This window comes from Lipotes vexillifer, unplaced genomic scaffold (genome assembly GCF_000442215.2).
Source record: "Lipotes vexillifer unplaced genomic scaffold, Lipotes_vexillifer_v1.1 scaffold496, whole genome shotgun sequence".
In the NCBI taxonomy this organism is placed as follows: domain Eukaryota; kingdom Metazoa; phylum Chordata; class Mammalia; order Artiodactyla; family Lipotidae; genus Lipotes; species Lipotes vexillifer.
The window spans coordinates 5,871,205-5,880,497 of record NW_006786690.1 but is presented as its reverse complement, the minus strand read 5'-3'; the positions used below and the strand labels follow the sequence as shown (position 1 = coordinate 5,880,497).

Below are 9,293 nucleotides of genomic sequence, written 5' to 3'. Positions count from 1 at the left end.
CCCTAAAATCAACAATCTCACTCCCTTACTTCTTAAGTTTCTACTTAAATGCCATTTTTTCAGATAAAACTTCCCTGGGAGCCCTAGCTAAAGTAGGATGTCCAGTCATTCCTTATCCCTTTATCTCGCCTCGTTTTCATCAAGGCATTTATTACCACCTAATAGCATATTGCACACATATTTTGTTTTTATTTAACTATCTTTCTATCTCACAAAAAAGTAAGCTCCATGAGGACTGCAGGTTTAGTTTGCTCACTACTATATTCCCAACATCTAGAACAGTGTCTGACACACATTAAAAGCTTAAGAAATACGGCTTCCCTGGTGGCGCAGTGGTTGAGAGTCCGCCTGCCGATGCAGGGGACACGGGTTCGTGCCCTGGTCCGGGAGGATCCCACATGCCGCAGGGCAGCTGGGCTCGTGAGCCATGGCTGCTGAGCCTGCGCGTCCAGAGCCTGTGCTCCACAACGGGAGAGGCCACAACAGTGAGAGGCCCGCGTACCGCAAAAAAAAAAAAAAAAAAACTTAAGAAATAAACTGTCAAATGTTAAGTGAATGCTAAATTCTTATAACAAAACAGCATACAACAATTTATTATTTCAGACATGTTTCAAGTAGCATAGGAAAAGCTAACATTACAACGTACAGTGAAAAATGAGAATAAAATATCTTATACAGAGCCTACAACACAGAAAAAGAGACAAAGGAACTATACCAAAAAACGGTTATAGTAGATGCCTCTAGAAATCAGTCAAGATTACTAGAAATTTTCATCTTCTTCTTTTTCCTATCCTAATTTTGAAAATAATTTAATGTTGAAGGTATACTTTCATAATTAGCAAAAATTACATGTTAAGTGTTATGCCTGATAAAATTCTACAGCCTTTAAGCTCAGTACTTTTTTTTTTTGGCCATGCCACGCAGCATGCAGGATCTTAGTTCCCTAACCAGGGATCGAACCCGTGTCCCTGCAGTGGAAGCACAGAGTCTTATCCACTGGACTGCCAGGGAAGTCCCCAACCTCAGTACTTTAAACAAACAAACAACTCTGGCTTGGAGGAAGTCTGTGCCAGAAAAAAATTAAAGGTTATTTTTTTAATGTAAATTGAAGGTTCCCAATTAGTACAGTGAGCAGATAGTTTATCATCCAAACTGGGACCATTTTAAGAGTTACAGAGGGTTCAAAAAGTAATTAACAGGTGTTCAGTTGATCTACAGTAGGTATAAACTGAGACTTGTTTTAAGCAAACCAAGAAAAATAATTACCTTACCCATTACCTGCATGATAAACTTCTATCTCTTTAGGACAACCTTAAAAGCTGCAAAACTCACTCATCTCATCTCTACTTTGGCTACAAAACCGAGCACACATGCCACACTTCTGAGTACTGACGATTCCGATTCCATTAACCATGCCTCTAATTTTTCACTTCCTAGAAGACCTTTTCTTCCCTTTTCTGCTTAGAAGTTGGTACGCGGGCCTCTCACTGTTGTGGCCCCTCCCGTTGCGGAGCATAGGCTCCAGACACGCAGGCTCCAGACGTGCAGGCTCAGCGGCCATGGCTCACGGGCCCAGCCGCTCCGTGGCGTGTTGTTGTGGCCCCTCCCGTTGCGGAGCATAGGCTCCAGACACGCAGGCTCCAGACGTGCAGGCTCAGCGGCCATGGCTCACGGGCCCAGCCGCTCCGTGGCGTGTGGGATCTTCCCGGACCGGGGCACGAACCCGTGTCCCCTGCATCGGTAGGCGGACTCTCAACCACTGTGCCATCAGGGGAGCCCTGCTTAGAAGTCTTATACCTTCCAGATTAGTGTTACTTCCTCAGTGAAGCAACTTCTCCCTTTCCCATATAATAGCATGTTCGTATCTCTAATCAAAGCTTCTCAACCAGAGCCTTATGAATGCCCTGATGGACATCTGTGAAGGTCTGAAATTATATGTAAACACTTGGTATATGCTCTTTTTTGAGGAGAAAGCACTGCAACTATTTTCAGATTCTACAAGTAATTTATAACCCAAAAGGATAAGAATTATTGCTTTATCATATCGCTTGTATTACAATTATTTATTTACTCATCTCTCTCACTATACTGTGAGTTTCTTTATAGCACCCTATTTCCAAGGGTGAATGGTATGATGAAATGAAACATTAAAAGATATGTCCAGGGCTTGCTTGGTGGCGCAGTGATTGAGAATCCGCCTGCCAATGCAGGGGACACGGGTTTGAGCCCTGGTCCGGGAAGATGCCACGTGCCGCGGAGCAACTATGCCTGTGCGCCACAACTACTGAGCGTACACTCTAGAGCCCACGAGCCACAACTACTGAGCCCACACGCTGCATCTACTGAAGCCCGCGTGCTCTAGAGCCCATGCCTCGCAACACGAGAGGCCACCGTAATGAGAGGCCCGCGCACCACAACCAAGAGTAGCCCCTGCTCACTGCAACTAGGGAAAGCCTGCATGCAGCAACGGAGACCCAACACAGTCAAAAATAATAAGTAAATAAAAATAAATAATTTTTTTTAAAAAAGACATGTCCAGGGACTTCCCTGGTGGCTCAGTGGATAAAACTCTGAGCGCCCAATGCAGGGGGCACAGGTTCAATCCCTGGCCAGGGAACTAGATCCCACATGCATGCTGCAACTTAGAGTTCTCATGCCACAACTAAGGAGCCCTGGAGCCGCAACTAAGGAGCCCGCGAGCCACAACTAAGGAGTCCACCTGCTGCAACTAAGACCCCACATGCTGTGGAGTAACTAAGCCCATGCGCCACAACTACTGAGCCCGTGTGCCATAACTACTGAAGCCTGCGCGCCTAGAGCCCGTGCTCCACTACAAGAGAAGCCACCACAATGAGAAGCCCACACACCACAATGAAGAGTAGCCCTCGCTCACCACAACTAGAGAAAGCCCATGCACAGCAACAAAGACCCAACGCAGCCAAAAATAAATAAAATATATAAATTTTTAAAAAAAGAAAGAGAAAATAAGGGGAGAGATCCCCCCTCCCTTAGAAAAAAAATTTTTTTAATTTAAAAAATAAAGATATGTCCAGGAATTCCCTGGCAGTCCAGTGGTTCGGACTCTGTGCTTTCACTGAGAAGGGCCTGGGTTCAGTCCCTGAGTGGGGGACTAAGATCTCGCAAGCTACATGGCACAGCCCAAAAAAAAGACATGTCCAACTCCTCGATTCTCCACTAAATTCCCTTAGGCTCACTGTAATACCCCTGTAATCTGCTTCTAATTTTATTATCTTCATCTTCTAACTTTTAAATTTCCCTTCATTTATGAATTTGAATCTATCATTTAACATAAATATTTAAATTTACTCCCATTAACCACTGTTCTCTTTTCTAAACTTTCAGCATTTTTATATGTAATCAAAGAAGGAAAAATGTAAAATAAAAAATTTAAGTTAAAAGTGTAAAATTTATTAAAATTTAAGAAAAAATATCCAAAAGAAAATTAAAACTCAGTGTCCTATTAGAATCACAATATTTATGGAAGGAGGAAAAGGGAGGAAAAAGAACACAGGTGTACAAGTCAATCTACCTTAACAGAATGTTTCTTTCATGTCTACTTCTTAAACTAAGATGACAGGGGAAAAGACCTATTCACCTTATTATATTATATACATCTAATTCTATTCGAGACTTGATAGAACTTTTCTGTCAAAAGCCTATTATGTACCAATCTAACAAACACTGCCTATAATATCAAAGGTTCATGTGCAAAATAACACACACAATCTGACAAACAACCCTGAGGTACTCACCGTGCTGTACACTGCCGAGACAGCAGGAGTGAAGATTCGATCCTCGAGAGGCTGTTGCACAGGTCCTCTAGGAATTCTAGAAGAGCGAGTTAAGGATAAGAGAACTCAAAAACGAACTGCTTTAGCAGTAAGAGCAAATTACAACCACAAAATTCTGTCAATGACCCAAGCTTTGTCATCCAGTTAGCGGAGTTATATACTTATTTCTCCAGAGAAACTAGAAAACAAAGTATTTCAAATTTCCTAATGTGATTAGATCAGTCTCTCCAAAAGTGATTCCCATGATAAACATTCCATGGAAACTCAAAACAAATAAAAATCATACAACAAGCCTCCTAACTTTAGGCCCATAATGAGAATCTACTACCTTTACTTCCTAGAGCAAAAAACTAAGGAAGTATAAGCAGGATATTCAGAAAGATAAGACTAATTCATCAACGTGGAAATTGCTGACAAAGACCTAGTCTGTTCTGCGAATACAATTGTTTCCTTGTTTTTCTTTTTTAGCTGTTATTTTCCCAATATCTACCCACCAACTCCTCATTTTTATAAAAGAGGCTCTCCACTGTAATTTAGTTTAAAATATTTCAACATGTCAGGATATTCTTCAAAAGACAAAAGACTATCATTTTATTCAGCTTCAAAACTGAAAGACATAAGCTCTTCTACCTGGTAAGGTGATATTTTACCTCTTTAAGAATGATAACCAAGAGACTTGGCACAGAAGATTAACAGCAATTATCTCTGGATGACAGGATCACATAACTGCCTTTTCTACCATAAATATAAATTATTTGTATAATTTAAATGTATTTTAAAAGAAAGACTACAAATATAATAAACCCAAAATAAGACAGAATTATTTCTTCAACCTAACAAATATTTAATAGTTCTCACATCATGTTCCTTTCTAATTTAATGCAACAGTAAGGAAGAAAAAGTGACAGCTGCAAATAATAATTTTATATGAATGACCACAAGTTGCAGAGGTCTAAAAGAATCTTTAGAAGTAAAATTCTTTATATCCAAGTAGCAAAAGTTTACTGAGGTGGGAGAGGGAAAACAAAACAAAACAAAACCCCAAAACCCAATGCTTTAGTCATTCAAAATTAGTAACACTGTACCAGTCTCTAGTTAGTTCTTCAAACTAGCAACCTCAGACAACAGTTCCATGCGTTGCCATCATCCCCTGCACACAAAGAACTGATTTAAAATGCTGCACTGAGAAATAACAAAGCTGAAACATTTCATAAAGGAACTGCTTCATCCAAAGAAACTGTATATATGTTTGCAATGTAGAAAACATAAGCCTAACAAGTTTCAGGACAAAAGTCCTTTATATTAGTTTGTCAATTCTTTCAGAATGAAGATTACCCCTAGCCAAAATAAAACTTTCTTTGAATTATGGTTCTGCATTGTGGTCACATGAATGGTAGAAAATATGAGACTGTTCTTTCTTCTACAAAGCCAACTGCTAGCAGTTTTTCGAGCTATAGGGCCAACTGTCACTAGGTGGGAATAAGTTCTCAAATGAGTCACCGGTAGTAGAGGCCCCAAGAGCTGAGCCATACCATTTAACCTTACTAGGAAAGGCTAAGGCTCCTGATTTCTCTTAGTAACTTTACTGGCTAACAATATTACTGTTAACTACAAGACTTCTAAAGAGATAATCATATATTTGGGCAATATTCCAGTAACAAACATTCTTTTTCCTTGGTCACATAAAGAATATTGACTTCATTTATTCCCCTCTCTGAAAACTACCAACAGAATATTGTGGATTAATAAATTGTTTCTTATAAGACCATTTGGATAAAAATATTTAAGACAAAAACATAGTTCTATAAAAGAAAACTGAAAACCGAAGTCAGGAGATCTGAATCTAGAGCATGCGGCAAGCCTAACCAACCATGTTGTCCTCAATGAACCATTTTACAGTATCTCCTATAAACTTAGTCTCAGCAAGATGAAGTAACTTGCCCAAGTTAACAAGGCTAACTAAGGCCAGGTCAGGTTTCTTCTGTATTCTAAAGACAGTGCTCTTCCTATTACATCAATGTGCCCATGGGCAGAGTACTTTATAGCATAGTAAAAAAGCATGATCACAACCTGGTCAAAATATGGTTGCCCCTATCTTCCGGACAGAATTAAATTAGTAGTTCATCTCATAAAAGAGTCAATGGAGTGCCACTCTAAAACTTCTAAAAAGTCCCAAATTCTTGGCCCAGGCTGAATCATCTGCCCAAAGGCAAATGAACACACTACTGCAGACTGGGCACGTAATGCACGAAACCAAGGGAACTTATTTTATGGAGCAATTTTCTCCTTAATTCGTAGTGGTGATGGTTGCACATCTTCATAAATATGGTTTAAAAAAAACTCCACTGAATTGTACACTTTAAAATTGTGAATTTTATGGTATGTGAATTATATTTCAATTTTTTTAATGGTATTTTAGTAATTTGCAACTAGGCTGTGTAGCACCCCCTCCTTCCACTAAAAAAGCCTAGATAAATCAGTATGAGATAAGCACTGCTAGGCATTTTCTCCAGAAACAGGTGAATTTCAAAGAAATGGCACATATGTAAAGCTCTTACACTACATACTTCCTAATTCTGCCTGTCATTAAGATTACCAGCTCTCACCAAGCTCTGTATCTCCAGCATAAATCACTGGATGCTTACCTCCCTTTCAGCTCAACATAACAAGCAAACAGAGTCTCATAATACCACTTAAAATTCTAATTCAAACAATGAGCAGCGTAATATGCATGTGCAGTGCTCCAGACCACACTGTTTTTATTTTTTAAATCTCATGACTGAAATACAGTAGCACACCCACTTGACACTTCTGTACTTCAAACTGCTATGATTTATATTATGTCATTAGGAAATACAAGCATAATCGCAAGATTAGACAGCTGCTATGTAAGAACCGAATTAATAAGACTCAAGTATTGGGTTGGCCATAAAGTTTGTTTGCGTTTTTCCATAACATGTTATGGAAAAAACCCAAACGAACTTTATGGCCAACCCAAAATAGAACTATAAATGCAAAAAAATTCTAATTCCCCACCTTCTTTCTAATAAAAGATTAAAAGACAAACTTCAGAAACAAACAAAATTTGAGGGTTAAATAAGAGTAGTAAAACACAGTAGACTCTGATTTATTATAGTACTCACTACATACTCTCCACTAAATGTCAATTAGGCAGGTATTCATCAGAGAAATCCAAGGATCTATGAGGAGATTACATAATGATCTGAACATTTCCTACTTACACCATGAAGGAAAGAGGAGACCGATAATTTTTTGAGCACAGATGTTTACCTACATTTCAAAGATGATGAACTCCCACCAGGATGAAACTTCTTAATCTATGGCAATCATATCTGACCCTGGGTTTGACATATAGTCAGTACCTCCTCAAAAGGTAGATTTTGACAAATTAGAAAACAAATAGTGAAAACAAGTAGTGAGGGACTTCCCTGGTGGTCCAGTGGTTAAGAATCCACCTTCCAATGCAGGGGACACGGGTTCGATCCCTGGTCGGGAAACAAAGACCCCACGTGCCACAGGGCAACTAAGCTGGCGCACCACAACTAGTGAGCCTGGGCACTCTGGAGCCCACACACCACAACTAGAGAAGCCCATGTGCCGCAATAGAGAAGCCCACACGCTGCAATGAAGAGCCTGTGTGCCACAACGAAGACCCAGCGCAGCCAAAAATTTAAATTAAAAAAAAAAAAAATTAACCCTTTCCTACACTCGGAAAAGCTCCGTAAAAGATAAGGGCTAGAGCTACTACCAGAGACTGTAGATAAGTAAGAGAAGCAAATTCCAGAATGGAGCTTTCAGTGGATAACAGTAAAGCATCCTCAGTTAATTTCTACTTACCTAAATGGCACCAAAGACAGAGCCCATCCTCAAACTCAAGTATGAAACTATACTGGTAAGATTAATGCATGTTATTAAGAAAGATGAGACAGGAATAAATTAGAGTTTGAAGCTGTCAAATGTAGCACCAAGCATGTAAAATGTCCCAAAAAGCAGAAAGAACATCCTGAATGACCCGACCTAGCAACTACAGAAATCTCAGGGGTCACAACTTTAGTAATTCTGTATGGACAAAAGCAAAACAGAAACTGTATTCTCAAACCTAAACACTATGACATACCTACTCCTACTTTAACCTTGGAATCGATAACAGAATGTGTTAAAAAAATTATTTTTTCAGGGCTTCCCTGGTGGCACAGTGGTTGAGAGTCCGCCTGCCGATGCAGGGGACACAGGTTCATGGCCCGGTCCGGGAGGATCCCACATGCCGCGGAGCAGCTGGGCCCGTGAGCCACGGCCGCTGAGCCTACGCGTGCGTCCGGAGCCTGTGCTCCGCAACGGGAGAGGCCGCAGCAGTGAGAGGCCCGAGTACCGCAAAAAATAAATAATAAAAAAATTATTTTTTCTTCATTGCTGCTTATCTTTTGCCACTAAAACTTCACAGAAATAAAACTAACCAATTTTAATATTTGTTTCAATTCAATTTCATGTTGAGCTGTTAATTCAGGTCCAAAATCCTTTACTGGAATTCAGAATTTTTCCACTGTTAGAAAGTTAATAAGGCAGCACTCCTTAATCAAATACATTAATATCTCTACTGTAAAATATATGAATATTGAAATTTCTGTATTTCTGTCCAGAGTTTTTGCCAATTTCAGAAAACAATTAGTTTCCCCAAGCTCTTTTGATTTTAGAACTGCAAGCCTATACCTTCTTTCCCATTGTGTTTTAGCTCTAAAAGTCTCTAGAAATCACCATTTGAATGTTAACACCTAGGAACCATTATATTGCTTTCTCTTCTTTTCTTTTCTTTTTTAAACAAATCCAGAAACGTTAGTCTCCAAGCGCTTAGCCAGAAATGCCTTTGTTCTGACTCTGGTTTTCTAACTCAGAACACAACTCACCACATATTACAAATTGATTTCCTGACAGTCGCATTTAAATTTACCCAGAAACATACTCTGCTTAGGTTTTGTGTTTTTTTTTTTTAAAGACCAATATTGCCAAAGAAAATGGCTGCTGACCATGCTGTTAATATTTTGTAATTCTATTTTTAGTTTTTAAAGAACCTCCATACTGTTTATCATAGTGGCTGCACCAACCAACAGTGTAGGAGGGTTCCAAAAAGTAATGAATTACTGATACAACAACATGAGTGAATCTCAAATGCTAATTAAGTGAAAGAAGCTAGACTCAAAATGGCTATGAGTCTATTTATGTAACACTCCGGCAAAGGCAAAACTACAGGGGCTAGGGCCTTGGGGAGAGTTTATCTAAAAAGAGACAGCACTATGATCCAGCAATCACACTCTTGGGCATATATACAGACAAAACTATAATTCAAAAAAATACATGCACCCCTATGTTCACAGCAACACTGTTTCCAACAGCCAAGACATGGAAGCAACCTAAATGTCCACTGACAGATGAATGGATAAAGAAGATGTGGTACACACACACACA

The 9,293-nt window shown here is 39.5% G+C and overlaps 1 protein-coding gene across 1 annotated transcript in view; it reads right to left on the bottom strand.

Moving 5' to 3' along the window:
* The window catches only part of EIF4G3 (eukaryotic translation initiation factor 4 gamma 3), a 161,357-nt gene extending 157,519 nt beyond the window's left edge, over nucleotides 1-3,838 (bottom strand). The window contains exon 1 of the mRNA XM_007459222.1: nucleotides 3,774-3,838. The gene's annotated coding sequence lies outside the window, so the exon portion shown is untranslated. The remainder of the gene's footprint in view (nucleotides 1-3,773) is intronic.
* Between the last annotated feature and the right edge of the window lie 5,455 nt (nucleotides 3,839-9,293).